Source organism: Carassius carassius, chromosome 8 (assembly GCF_963082965.1).
Source record: "Carassius carassius chromosome 8, fCarCar2.1, whole genome shotgun sequence".
NCBI lineage: Eukaryota > Metazoa > Chordata > Actinopteri > Cypriniformes > Cyprinidae > Carassius > Carassius carassius.
The window spans coordinates 6,827,104-6,841,362 of record NC_081762.1 but is presented as its reverse complement, the minus strand read 5'-3'; the positions used below and the strand labels follow the sequence as shown (position 1 = coordinate 6,841,362).

The window sequence follows — 14,259 nt, the reverse complement described above, 5'->3', positions numbered from 1 at the left end:
AATGCGAATAGAGCATCTGGCGCGAATAATTTCAATGATAAGAGGTCGCTTTCGATGTCACCGGGTCTTATTGAGAATGAGGAGTTGTCGTCATAGCACAAAGCCCCTCCCTCGATATCACAGTCTCCGCCATGTTGGCAGGATACCGGCAGCGAAACAGGATTGTTTACATGTGTTGTTAACTCGGTAGTAGAGGAGGTTCTCACAATTCTGCACTGTTTTACCATGCCTGGAAGTTACTGCTGTGTTAAAAACTGCTCCAGTACCTCTCACGATAAATATGGAAAACATAGGAACAATGGAATACAGTTTTTTTAGGTTACACCAAGCACAAAACAGCGGTATTTGGAGAAGCTCTCAAGCATCCAAAATATTGACCCATACGAGCTCCCTGTAAGCAGCACAGAGACCTGGACCATTTACCTCCATGCACACATATGGACATTGGGAATTATATTGTTTTTGCTTTAAGTTACTACACAATGCAGGAGCTTAAATGCCACAAGTCTTTGGAAAGTTACGAGGCTTTCTGCTGTGGCTTGGTCCATCTACAGCAGGTGATGAAAACGTTGTACTGGCCAAAGTAAGTTTATTCACATGCGTTTTAGTGTATTGTAATTACATTGCATTTAGAATGCACTTCTTGACCCAAATGACAAAGTAATTAACTGCGACCGTTTTGTAAACACTAGATTGTAACGAGATGTTCAATGTATACGAACGTTTCCAATATGTTTTGATGTAGGCTAAAGCTGTGTATGTTTAGTTATGATTTGATTTGAACCCAATGACACATATGGTACCAGGTTTTTGTGTTGGAGGCTACAAAGTGGACAAACCAGTTCTGGGTTGGCTAGGGTAGTTAACCACATCAACTCTGGGGACCCACCGGTGGGTCCAATATTGCATATGCCTAATTCTCAAAAAATCAAAATAACAGCTGAAATGGTTAAATGTGTGATTGCAAGATGTAAATGTCCTGGTTAGATTAAAGCTATTAACACTGTGAATGCAAGGTGACTTACATCATAAACAATATAATTCCCAATGTCCATATGTGTGCACAGAGGTAAATGGTTCAGGTCTCTGTGCCGTTGCAGGGAGCTCGTATGGTTCGATATTTTGGATGCCTGAGAGCTTCTGCAAACACCGCTGTTTTGCGCTTGGTGTGAGCTTGTTCCTGTAAGGTCCCCTTTCTTTCGCCTTATGTTTTTGCAATGCTTTACTTTCTTCCTTTTCTTTCTCGTATTCGTAGATCCGTCTCGATCTGTTCCGCCGACAAAATAAATGCGCAAAAATTAAAGATCTCTGAAATGTTTAGTCGCACCTCTGTGTAGTTCTGAAGGCATTGCCCCTGGCAACCGATAGCGTATCCTGCCGTCATGGCCGACCGCCTCAGACCCCTCCCAAATCAACCCAAATAGGCATGTGACTCCTCATTCTCAATAGGCGCTTAAAATTGCTGGTATTTTCTGTCTAGCTTTCGCAATTCTTTATTTTCTTTTTCTGCTTGGTTGTGAGTTTTGTTACAACTATATTTTTTGATTGTTTAATTATTTTAAAATTAATAGTGTACATATTTGGTTAAAATCGATTCCCTATTTTCATTTTCGAAACTTTTTTTGGTTGGTCTGATCGATTGTGCAATCGATTTTCGAACTAAAAGTGACAGCCCTAGTGTGTACATGGTTTTATTTAGGACTGGTTTTGTGGGGTTTCATGTGTTAGAGAGTGCGCATACAGTTGTATATTTGTGTGTATTTATTTGTTTGTTTCAACTTCATGTGCCTACAGTGGCACAAAGCACAAGTAACTTAGCAACTGGTGAGTATGGAAACTTAATAGTTTTCTATGGCTGGCATCGGCTCTCAAGAAACGCAACACACACGGTTATCTAGCTGTCTGAATGAAAGCATGCCATAGACAACGAAATAGTTGAAATTACTACATACTGTCTATGTCTCTAGTTTCGACTTGTAGATCACACTGTGTGAGTGTGTTTTACTGCATTTTTGTGTATGTGTGTATGCATTTGTTTGTGTTTAGAGTGTCTGTGTAAGTGTGGTGGAGCTCTGAATTGGATTTAATAAGACAAAAAGATTATTGATTATTGCACCCAATAGAAAACATACAGCATGAGCAGTGTAGCCCGATTCACAATAAATGATGGTTATGAGCGGATTCTTTGTAAAACTTGTAAATAAAAGTAGATAAGTCAGAATGAAACGATAAAAAAAAATGAGCCCAAATGTTTCAATAGTAGTGTATATATGAGTGATGGATATATATAGATATCTCAGCTGATTGTGGCTTTGAGTGTATTTTTATGCCGTGTGTGTCTCAGTCCATGTGTGTAATCTGGCCAACCAGACCGACCAGATTTCCATATGCCTACACACTCACTCGTGTGTGTGTGATTTGATGGATGGCTCAGTCTGGCTTGTTTGCGTTTTACATGGATGCCAGTGTGTGTGTGTTGTACATGAACACCTGGTTTCTTGGCTGTCAGTGTGTCAGAATGTGTGTAGGACAGCAGACTGTCACTGAGACAGGTTTGAATGTGCTTGGTTTGCCTCATCACTATTATTATTTCTCATTGTTAGGGTTAACATTTGAAACCCTTATTTGAAACCGCTAACTCTAATGCCCTGTAAACACACACCACTGGATTGTATTGGTAGTTTGTAGCAGACATTTCTGACTTAGACTTAATGGGTTTTATCTAGAATTGTATATTGTGTTGGCAAGGGTTCAAAATTTTCTTCTTTCAATTAATACTTTTTATACGAAGAGCGAGGATATATCAAACTGATCAAAAGAAACAGTAAATACTTTTATAATGCTACTAAAGATTTCTATTTCAAATAAATGATGCTTTTTTTTTTTACTTTCTAATCATCAAAAGCCTGAAAAAGCAGCAAATAAGCATATGATCTGAAGTATGTTGGCCCAGTAGTGCACAACACAATGAAAGTTCCACAGCACGTTGAAATCTGCACACATACAATGTAAAACAAGAAACAACGCAATTGAAACAGGTCAGAACACAATGGAGATAATCCACAACACAACAAAATGAACGCAACACAACAAAAACAAACCACAACACAATGGAATTAGCGCAACCAAACAGAAATAAGCCACAACACAACAAAATTAGCACAACACAATGAAAACAAGCCGTAACACAACTACATTTCCAAGCAAGCTGCAACACAATGGAAACAAGCCATAACACAATGAAATTAGCACAACAAGATGGAAACAAGCCAAACACAATGAAATTAGCACAACAAGATGGAAACAAGCCAAACACAATGAAATTAGTCCTATGCAATGTGTTGTGGCGAGTTCACTGTAGAAATTTCTTTGTGTTGTGCACTACTGGGTCAGCTTACTGAAGGATCATGTGACGTCAATACCAGAGTAATGATGCTGAAAATGTGTTTATTGTATGCTGGACACATCCACATTGGTCACTGGTCACTGACATTAGAAATAGTAGTTGAGCGATATTGGTTTTTTGACAGCCGATGCCAATATTTTGGAAAGTGGGGGGTCGATAGCCAATATAAAGCCGATATATTAATAATTAAAAAAAATAATAATATTTCAGAAATTTGAAATCATTTTACAATTGATTAAAAAATTAAATGTTTAAAATAAACATATTTATACTGTAGGTGACAAAGTATTTTTCACAAATAAATATTTAATAAAAATATAATTAAAAAGGAAGTAAACACTTTAACCAAGTATTCTGGGAAGTTTGTGTGCACTGGGAATCATATTTTTCAGTTAAGCCAGGGTAACACTCATTTTACACACAGCACACAGAGAAAAGGACATGAATATGACAGTGGGCAAATGCATAAACTGCAGAATATTTTGAAATTATGAGTTTAAAGTTTCAAATAAAGCATTCAATTCACACGGACCGTCACACAGAGAACATGCGATCATGCTGGATAAAAATGCACACTTCACAAGCTCTCACAGCTGTATTCAACTAAGTTTACAAGGTTTGTGAAAATAAATCTTTATTAGTAATTCAAAGATTTGTATAAATTATATAAATGTGTATTTTCTTAATGCTGACGGCAAATCAGAAAGTATTATAATGTTTGCCTTTTATTACTAATAATATATAAAAACAATCATTATAATACTTTTTTGTATACTTTAATTCCTTTGTTTATCCTGTCTGATTATTAGACAGTCTTCTATCCATATTACATAACTGTTAACAACAGTAAACAAGAGGGAGTGATGTGAAAAACTTATCGGCCAATGCCGATATTTAAAAAATGACAAATATATCGGCCTTGGCGATATATCGGTCGACCACTAATTAGAAATCAGCAGCTTCAATTGACACTGAATTTCTTCCAGTAAACCTGCATGTATCTGTGTTTGTGTGTGTATCTGGGAAATCTGATGCCATAGAGACCTGCTTTTACAACATAAAGGTCACTAGAGACCAGTGTTGATAAACACATCCGATAACCTGCTGTTATCAGGATCTGACCACACACACTTACGTCTATTCAGACTATCTGAGAAATAGGCTGTAAAATATAAAAATTCACTTATTTTCAGTCTTTCATACACACTGTATCCATAATATTCTGTCTTTCTCTTCAGAACAGTTTAGTATAACTAGAGATGAAGAGTAACCAGCATTTTAGGCTGACATTGAGACTGTGACACAGGTTTTACTGTTATTTAAGCACCTCCTGTTGTGTTTGCCCTGTATGTTGCATATTTATGCTTCTCAAAATCAGACTCATCTCAAGATCAGTCCATACTACATCCATTATTTGATTTAGATGTAGTGACAGGAGTTTTTTAAAGACATTTTTAGAATATTTGCATTTTTAGAATATGAAAATTACATCATCTTATTACTATTGAGTTTTTTTATTACTTATTCATCTGTTCTTTCATTTTGTTTGTTTGTTCATTGGTAAATTAATTATTTTGTAATTATACAATAGTTTAAATAATTTAAATAATTTTTGTAGTAATGTAAAGTGAAAGTGAAGTGACATTCAGCCAAGTATGGTGACCCATACTCAGAATTTGTGCTCTGCATTTAACCCATCCGAAGTGCACACACACAGAGCAGTGAACACACACACACACACACACTGTGAACACACACCCGGAGCAGTGGGCAGCCATTTATGCTGCGGCACCCGGGGAGCAGTTGGGGGTTCGGTGCCTTGCTCAAGGGCACCTAAGTCGTGGTATTGAGGGAGGTGAGAGAACTGTACATGCACTCCCCCCACCCACAATTCCTGCCGGCCCGGGACTCGAACCCACAACCCTTCGATTGTGAGTCCGATTCTCTAACCACCAGGCCACGACTTTCCCGGCTAACAAATTGGTCTTTTTTTTTTACATTCATACCTTTTCAAATTTGATTGTTTTAAATGTCATTAGACAAGAAGAAAATGTGCCATTTATGCTGCGGCGCCCGGGGAGCATTTGGGGGTTCGATGCCTTGCTCAAGGGCACCTAAGTTGTGGTATTGAGGGTGGAAAGAGCACTGTACTTGCACTCCCCTCACCCACAATTCCTGCCGGCCCGAGACTCGAACTCACAACCTTTCGATTGCCAGTCCAACTCCCTAACCATTAGGCCACAACTTCCCCCCCAAATTAATTGGGATGTTACTTCATTAATTTGTCTTCCATGAATTCGGTAATTCATTATAAATATATATGAAATTGGTGACATCACATAAAAATGGCCTGGCCTTCTTCTCTACCCCACTCTTTGCTCGCTGTATCCAGTCTATTAACTCTTTAACTTTCTGTTTTATCTAAATTTAGTTTAGTTTCAATTCAGTGCTGCTTTATTAGCATGACTATTGGAGTACAATATTGCAAAAGCATCTCTCTCTCTCTCTCTCTCTCTCTCTCTCTCTCACTCTCTCTCTCTCTTTCTCTCGTAATGGTCTGTAAGGAGGATGTAAATGAAAATGTCAGAGATCTTTATGAAGTGTATTAGATTTCACATCCTCCTCTTGTAAGCTGTAGAACTCTGGGGTCTTAATAACCGTTAGGACTTGACTTAGGGGCAGCGGGCTAAACAAAGTGTTCAGAAGGGTTAAACGAACGTCTGCGTTTGCATGAGCAGAATATTTCTGCGATTAATATTGCAGCGGTGAAGCAGTGATATTAAGGCCATTTGAAAGCTTTTGACAGTCTGAGGTAATTCTGCAGTGATCACCTTCAAGCTCCCGCTGGAGCTCTTCAACATTCATCCATTTCAGCCCGAAGTACCTTACTCTGTGTTTTATTAAACCTGAAGATCTCGTTTCACACTAGATTTAGTTTCAGTACAACCTAGAGTTTCATTTAGTCTGCCTGCATCTTATTTCAGTCATTCACATTTATGTTAGTTAGTTCATTCATTTGCTTGTTCACGATTGTCCCTTGTGTTGATGCCTCTTATTTTTTTTTTTCATTCATTATTTCATTCATTCACTTTTTGATTGTTGATTCTTTTGCCTATTTGTTAGTTTATTCAGTTGTTTATTTTATTTTTTTAATTTGTTCATTCATTCAGATATTCATTCAGCCCCCCCCCCCCCCCCCCCCCCACCATTTTGACATGGGAACATACTGTATATGACATATTCAAAATTAAAAGGTTGCTGATCATGATGAGGCTGTCTGACTATCTGACAAGCTGACACTTGAACGTTTACTGTTCAAGACTTAGAATTAAACTAACAAACTGTTATGAATAGAAAGATATATAAGCTCAAACATAAAAACTAAATAAATATGTAAAGAATATATATATATTGAGTTTAAATCACTTATATAATTTATTGGTTTGTTCATTCATGCATCTGCTTGTTTATATTGTCATCTTTAAAATTTTTAATCATGACATTTTGTTTGTTTATTAATTTATATTATAGCATAGTTTGTTAATAAATTATATTTTTTTCCTTTTTGTTCATACATTTTTCTTTTGTGCATTAATTTATTCATTAGTTAATTTATTGGTATATTCATTAATTTGAATATTTTTTATAAATATATTTTAAATATATTTATTATAATTAATTCATTTATTATTCATTATTTGTTTATTGGGTTCAGTCATTTCTTTTCATTTGTTCTTCATTCATTCGTTAGTAAGTCAGTTTGTTTGTTTGTTTTGTTCATTCATTTGTTTATTCATTTATTGTCTTTATTTGCTAATTGTTTTAAATTCTATTGTTCATTTGTTCATTAGATCCTTTATTTATTTGTACATGCATTGGATTGGTAATTTGTACATTAATTATAATCATTTTATTAAAAAATGTGTTAGTTATATTGTTTGATCAATTGTTAGCTGTTCATGTATTTGTTAATTAGTTAATTTGTTTTTTGCAATTGTGCATTCATTTGTTTATTTGATGGCTCTTTAATTAGTTTGTTTGTTCATTATTTTATACATTTGAATTATTTGTAAAATAATTAATTTGTTCATTAATTTATTTCTTGATTAGTTCATTCAGCGTCAGATGCTCTTGGGTGATCAGACCGCAGGCTATTAAATTCACTGTGTGTCAGCACCTCTATCTCTCTCTCTCTCTCTCTCTCTCACTTTATGGCTTGTTCTATTTTTAGCTCTCTTTGTGATTGAAATAGCTTCTCCCTGGAGGCAGCAGCTCTAAGCAAACACACTCAGTAGAGCGTAGAGATTGAACGGGGTGAGGTTTCACACAACAGGAGGGTGAATGTGGATCACTCCAGTGGGCCCTGCAGGAAAACCCTACAAACCCAAATACACACACACTCTCGTTTGTCATCTTCTCTTTCTAGAAAGCAGCACACACTCTTTTTCTGTTCTCTCAGAGCCAGAGGTTTCGCAGGGCATGGGAGGCCATCAGAATAATGAGGCCAATGAGATCTGTCTTCCCTTTAGATCTCTTTTTTTCTATCTTTGTCTTCTGTTCTTCCTCGTTCTGTAGTTTTATTGCCTCCTCAAACTCATGCTTTCGGCCCCTTATTTAAGAAAATCTCTTAAGATCAAGACCTGCTGAAAAACAGATCTTCCTCACCCTGAGATTGCGACGTTCCAGTTTCACATTTCATATGTATGGACTTGATTCTGTGATAATAACCCGTATAAATGGTTACTTTTACACAAAAATGAGAAGATTCCTTTTGCGAGAGTATTTGCAAAGGATTTCATTAGTCAGCTGGGAAACAAGTCTTTTGTTTTGAGTGGTAGATAAAATAAATATATCTTTATATTATGAATATGAATATATCTTTATATTCTGTTTTAATTTTGTTATTTTTCTGATTATGTTCATCTATTAATTATTTAATTATTATTATTATTTTTTTTGTCTACACTGTGCATAAAGTGCAACGGTAATTTGTCTTTCTCTTACACAATTCTCTTAATTGTTTTTTTGTATATACATTTACTTGACTATTTTTAAATATGTTTGTCCACTACTTTTTGTTCATTTATATTTATTTTTTCCTTTATTATCTATATTCTATATTATTTTGTTAGCATGTTTTTTATTCATCAGTTTTCATTAGCTAATTTGTTCATTTGTTAATATTATAATTTGTTATTTAAATGTTATATTTTTTTTATCTTAATTATTATCTATACACTACCATTATTATTATTTTTTTTTCATTTCATTTAGTTTCAGATCTGAAAAAAAGCTCACCGTAGCTAAATTAATTTGATTTAAAATACAGTAAAAACATTCTGAAATATTATTACAATTTTAAATAGCTGTTTTCTATTTAAATATATTAAATCATTTGATGCTCAAAAAATCATTCCCCTTATTAACAATGATAAAGCAATTGTGCTGCTCAATATTTTTGTGGAAACTTTTTTCCAGAATTCTTTGAATAAAGTTTGTATTACACACATTTTTATAACATTATACATGTCTTTACTGTCACTTTTGATAGAAAGTATTAATTATTTATTAAATAACTAATTAATACTTGATTATTCATTGTTGGCCATACAATAACCTTTTGTTTTGTTGGTTTGTTTATTCTTTTCAGTAGATGTGTGTTCATTTTATTCATATTATCATTGTTACCATGATTGTTATCATAATTTGTCACATAAAACATCCATGTTTACATCAGATGTTTACATCACCTGTTTTAGTGGGATGTTCTTGCTCACATATGTTATAAAGTGGACTAGAATCCAATCCTTGATCAGTCTGCCAGTGCATCTGCATGAAAGCAGTTTTCTGTTTTGATGGTTTTTGCACACCGATTACATTTCTGAAGTCCATTTGCGTGATGAGATGGTACTCTATTTTAAACCGTTTGCTCTGGTGAGGTCTGGTATGTTGAGGCAAGATGAGTGACAGTGATGATGGAATTTAAAAAGGTTTCATTGTTGCATTTTAAGCAGGAAATGCACTTATAACTATTTAAATAATGTTTACATGATGCTCTTCCTTCTAAGTAGATTACAGAGATTAGAGACATGGGGAAATTGGGAAAGTTTGTTCTGGAAGAATCTGCAGTTCTGGCAATATGCAGTGATGCAGAGAAGGCCAAGATGACACACACACACACACACACACGCACGCACGCACGCACGCACGCACGCACGCACACTTTCTCTCAGCCCCCGGCCTGACTCAGCTTGTCCTCCTCTTTCTGCGCTCACTCCATTCAATCTTTCTTTACCAGAGCTTCCTCAGTTTTTTTCATCATGTTTTTTACATCTTCTGTACTTTCTTGTTTGCTAATATTTATCTTTTTTTGTAGTCATCATCATGGGATAAAAAAAGAAAGTAATTTTAACAAAAAACCTAATATAGAGATATAAATTCAAGAAAGACATCAGAGACGTGAGGTAAAAGATCACAATTAGATTTTTTCCTTACTTATTATTATTATTATTATTTATATTATTATTAATTATTTTTAAACTCAGAATTGTGTGAAAAAGCCAGAATTTTATATCTCTCAATTTTGAACCTTTTGTGTGATAAAAATTGCATATTTGATTTAAACTAATAATTGTAAGATATAGGCTATACTCAAAATAGCAAGAAAAAAAGTCTAAATTACCAATAATAGGTTTTATTCCAAGACAGAAAAAAATGCAAGCTGTAAACTCAGAAAAATATAAAAAATTTAAAATGAGAGTTTATGTCTTGCAATTCTGACATTGTCAAAATACTTCAGAATTCTGTCCTTTGTACCGGCAATGGAAATAAGCATTTGCCCCCCCAACTCCTCCAACAAATTATTAACCATTGAAACTGGACTTTTCTTTCATTTGTGGAACATAAACTAAGAATTTCAGAGTCGTTTTTTCCCCTCGTACAATTAAAGCAGCAAGTGAACAGTTGCTTTCAATTTCCATAAAGGATATAAAAGTTCCAAACAGTAAATATGACTTCTGCACTATACTTCAAGTCTTTTGAAGTCAAAACATCTTATCTGGGTCTCTCATACAAAGCTATCAAATGATTGGGGGCAGGACACAAGATAGATGGATTACTTATACAGTGCTTTTACGCTGCTTTCATGTTACTCCTGGAGATTGACAGCCTCTAAACGCTTTAATGGTGTGAAAAAGACCAGCGTGAAGAGTTTGAAATGACGTGGGATATGAGTAAACGATTACAGTTTTCTATTTTAGGTGAACTGTTAAAGGTCATGTGATCATAGGCAGCCATTCAGGATTTATGATTTTGTGTCACTGATTTGCTTTCTTCAATTGTAAAGGAATTGGTCTGTGCTTCCATGATTCTGGTCTGTTTCAGTTTCAGTGATGTGTTTTTTTCCCTTTTTCTCTCTTTCTGCCTGTCTTTTTGTAGACGCTGGAGGCTGTGTTGACCTTTAAATAGAGCGGAGGAGCCGGTCAGGTGGAAGGCTACTACCGCGAGCTCAGTCTGGGGGTCAGAGTGGATGTTGAACCTTCAGTTTTCTTCACATGAGTCAACACTTTACCTGCCACCAGGTATCAAACAATACATTTACTCCATACTCAAGAGGCAAGCCTCTGCCTACAACATGTCTTAAACACACCATATTTAGCTCTTTGTAGCATTTTTTTCAGGACACTTATAATGTTACCCTGGGTTTTTTGTAATTTAGATTATTATTATTATTTTTAATCTGACACCTACAATTAAAGGAATAGTTCACCCCAAAATAAAAATTCTGTAATTAATTATTCATACGCATGTCATTCCAATCCCATAAGTCTAAAATTTAAAAGGTTTAGTTAAATTGTAATGTGTTGGTACTTTTATTTATTTTGTTGGTTATTTTAGTGTATCAGGTTAAGCTAAAGCTTATAAACTAAATGAAATATATATATATATATATATATATATATATTTTAGATATTTATTTTCTTTTTCTAGAGATTTGTTTTATCATTTAAGTTAACATTTGACATTCAATTAATGAAGAATAGTTATGTTTTTAGTTTTAACTATAAAAATCTGATACTAGTAAAATTTATTAATTAAATGATATTTTGAATAATGCTCTTAGTCTGTCTATCCTTTGATGGGTAATCCCAGATAGAAGCTACATTAGTTGTTAATTAAATGGAAATTTAAATACAGTTTTTGTAACCAAAATATCAATAATGACCAGGAAAAAAGCTTAAAATACACAGTGACTCGTACTTTGTAATGTCTGCACTGTTAACTGTACAGTTTTATGCTGCTCCGGTTCACATGAGGGAAATAAAATATGCATTCTTACATCTGTCTAAAACATATTACCATATAAATATTGTATAGTTGACATTGTCATAAGTCATCAACATTAGCTCATAAGCAATTGAAGCAGTCTGAAACGGTTTTCTAGATCACTACGACACAAGACATCAGTCTGACTGGATATCTTCCCAAACTCGTTTTTATTCTTTGATGAAAAGATATATTTTAGTTTTAGTTTATGTCATTAAAAACTGTTTTTTTATTTAGTTATTGTCTCGTTTTCATCTGTGAGAAAATGTTGTTGACTAAAATTATGACGAAAATAATTTGTCAATTAAATTAATTCAAGTCAATGAAATTAACACTGCACCACACGCATGCGCCGTACTCTCGTTAGCGCGCGACAAAGACTGATATGAAAATAAATTGTTGAATAAAGTCATTTTTTTCTTAGTGGACAAAATGTATAGAAATATAAACATGGAGGTGTGGATTATTAAAATATTATTTATAATTATAAATCTCAAAAGCTTTAAAGTTTTACTAGCGATAATGGTGTTGTTTTAGTGTAAAGCAACCTCTTATTATCTCAGATGGAATATGATCACTGTAAACAGACAAGACAAATAATAGATTGTGCTTGTGTCATCAGACCTCGCTGTCCATCCATTTAAGTATTTTACAGCATGACATACTGTACAAACACACTGTCCTGTAATGGTAATGAGTGCTCCGTTACATTAGTAAGGGCGAGGTCTCATCTGCTGAATAAATACAGCCACAAAGGTCATTCATGAAGAAGCCGCTCTGCTCTGGTCGACCTGAACACTGATGTTTAGTGTGATACAGCAGAATGACTGCTGCTCAGACAGAGAGAAGGAGAGAGGGATAGACTGATGGAGATGGATGGAGAGAGAGAGAGAGAGAGAGAGACTAATCACACCTTAGCGATGACCACTTGAAGTGACCCATTAGCTGTAATAATATCTGCTGTCCCAATCATCTAGATCATCTATCAATTCTGCTGGATGGCTCGGCTGCTCACACACACAGTGTGTTTCTGAGTGTTCATCTCTACAACACTCTGGAGTTACCAACTGAATGTACTGCATTTATCAGTAACTCAGCTGTTTAGTAATAGTCTACTTTATCCAGTAACAAGCTCATTTTTGAGAAGCTACAGTATGTAGAAAAATATTTTTAATGCATCTTTTTCAAATGTTAGGGGTTTGATTCATTTTAGCAAGTCCGTTTGTTGGATGGCTCATTTTATGTGCCATTTTATCTTTTTTTTTAAGCAAAATAAATATTATAATAACATTAAAGTAACTGTTTATCATGTTTTTTATTAATTATTTATTTTTTTTGGTTTATAGCAGTGTATATTTGATTAATGATAATAGTAATAATAACCAACAACAATATAAATAATAAATATGTTCAAATTTAACTAAAATAATATATTATTTTAGTTAAATAGTCAAATATTTTTAGATATTTTAAAATATTAAAATGTGATTATTTCTAGCTTTATTATTATTATTTATTATACTGTTTTTAAATCAGTATTGTAAATGAGTATTTTTTTAAATAGTGCCCTACAAAGGCAAAAGACCTTAACTCTTTAAAAAAAAAAAAAAACGACGTTAAAGTTTTTATTTGTCCAGTCCAATTAATTATAGGTAGGACACTGGAAATGTAACTATTAGATGTTTTAATAATGAAAACTTCCTACATTAAAAAATTGTGAGCTCAAACTTGATTTTTACCTCTGTTTTGAAGATAATGTACTCAGCCTAGTCACACCAAGGCAAAAGGCAGTATCTTCCACATTTTCAATTTTTGGTTGCTGATCACAATTTACCATTTATAGTCACACCTGCATAAATTCTAGTGACCATGGGCTGTCTCATATAGGTTTTTGCATGTAGTTATGTGACTGTATTAATTTTTTTGTTTGTTTGTTTTTTTATTTTTTTGACCATAACAAGCAGACTAAAAGTTAATAATGAGTGGATACCTTGGATACCAATTTATTTGCTATACTTGGTAACGTAAAAGAATGCTAGACATAGCACATATTCTTATATTGACTTGTATGAAATAGCCTAACCTAAAAGAACGACTCGTGGATTGATGTGAACACCAACAAGTGGGAATTATGCTCAGAATGCTTGTGGATTAAACATCTCAGATGGCATTCATCAGGCTTTTCTAAGTTACGGTTGAGACGACCTATTATTTTCTTGGAAAAACAACAAAATTGACTGAAGATACTTAAACACAAGATAAAGGATGTCTTGAATGTCCCTAAAAAAATATCAATAACTAATTTTCGGCAAAAATCAAAGTTACGGTCTTTTGCCTTTGCATGGCAGAATAGTCACATTAAGTGTCAGTTTATGTATTTTTAAACATCTTTGAACTGTAAAGCAACTTATAGGTAAACTACTTTCACACACACATACACACACACACACACACACACACACACACACACACACACACACACACACACACACACACACACACACACACACACACACACACACACTTGA

General features: G+C 34.2%; 1 protein-coding gene and 1 long non-coding RNA gene across 3 annotated transcripts in view; one reads left to right on the top strand and one right to left on the bottom strand.

Annotated features, from left to right (window-relative positions):
• The window catches only part of stpg1 (sperm-tail PG-rich repeat containing 1), a 382,184-nt gene that overhangs the window by 169,950 nt on the left and 197,975 nt on the right, over positions 1-14,259 (bottom strand). The gene's annotated exons all lie outside the window — the stretch shown is intronic.
• LOC132145099 (uncharacterized) overlaps positions 1-14,259 on the top strand; it is a 59,404-nt gene that overhangs the window by 16,975 nt on the left and 28,170 nt on the right. For both annotated transcript variants that reach the window (XR_009434437.1, XR_009434436.1), the window contains exon 3: positions 10,844-10,986. This is a non-coding gene — a long non-coding RNA (uncharacterized LOC132145099). The remainder of the gene's footprint in view (positions 1-10,843; positions 10,987-14,259) is intronic.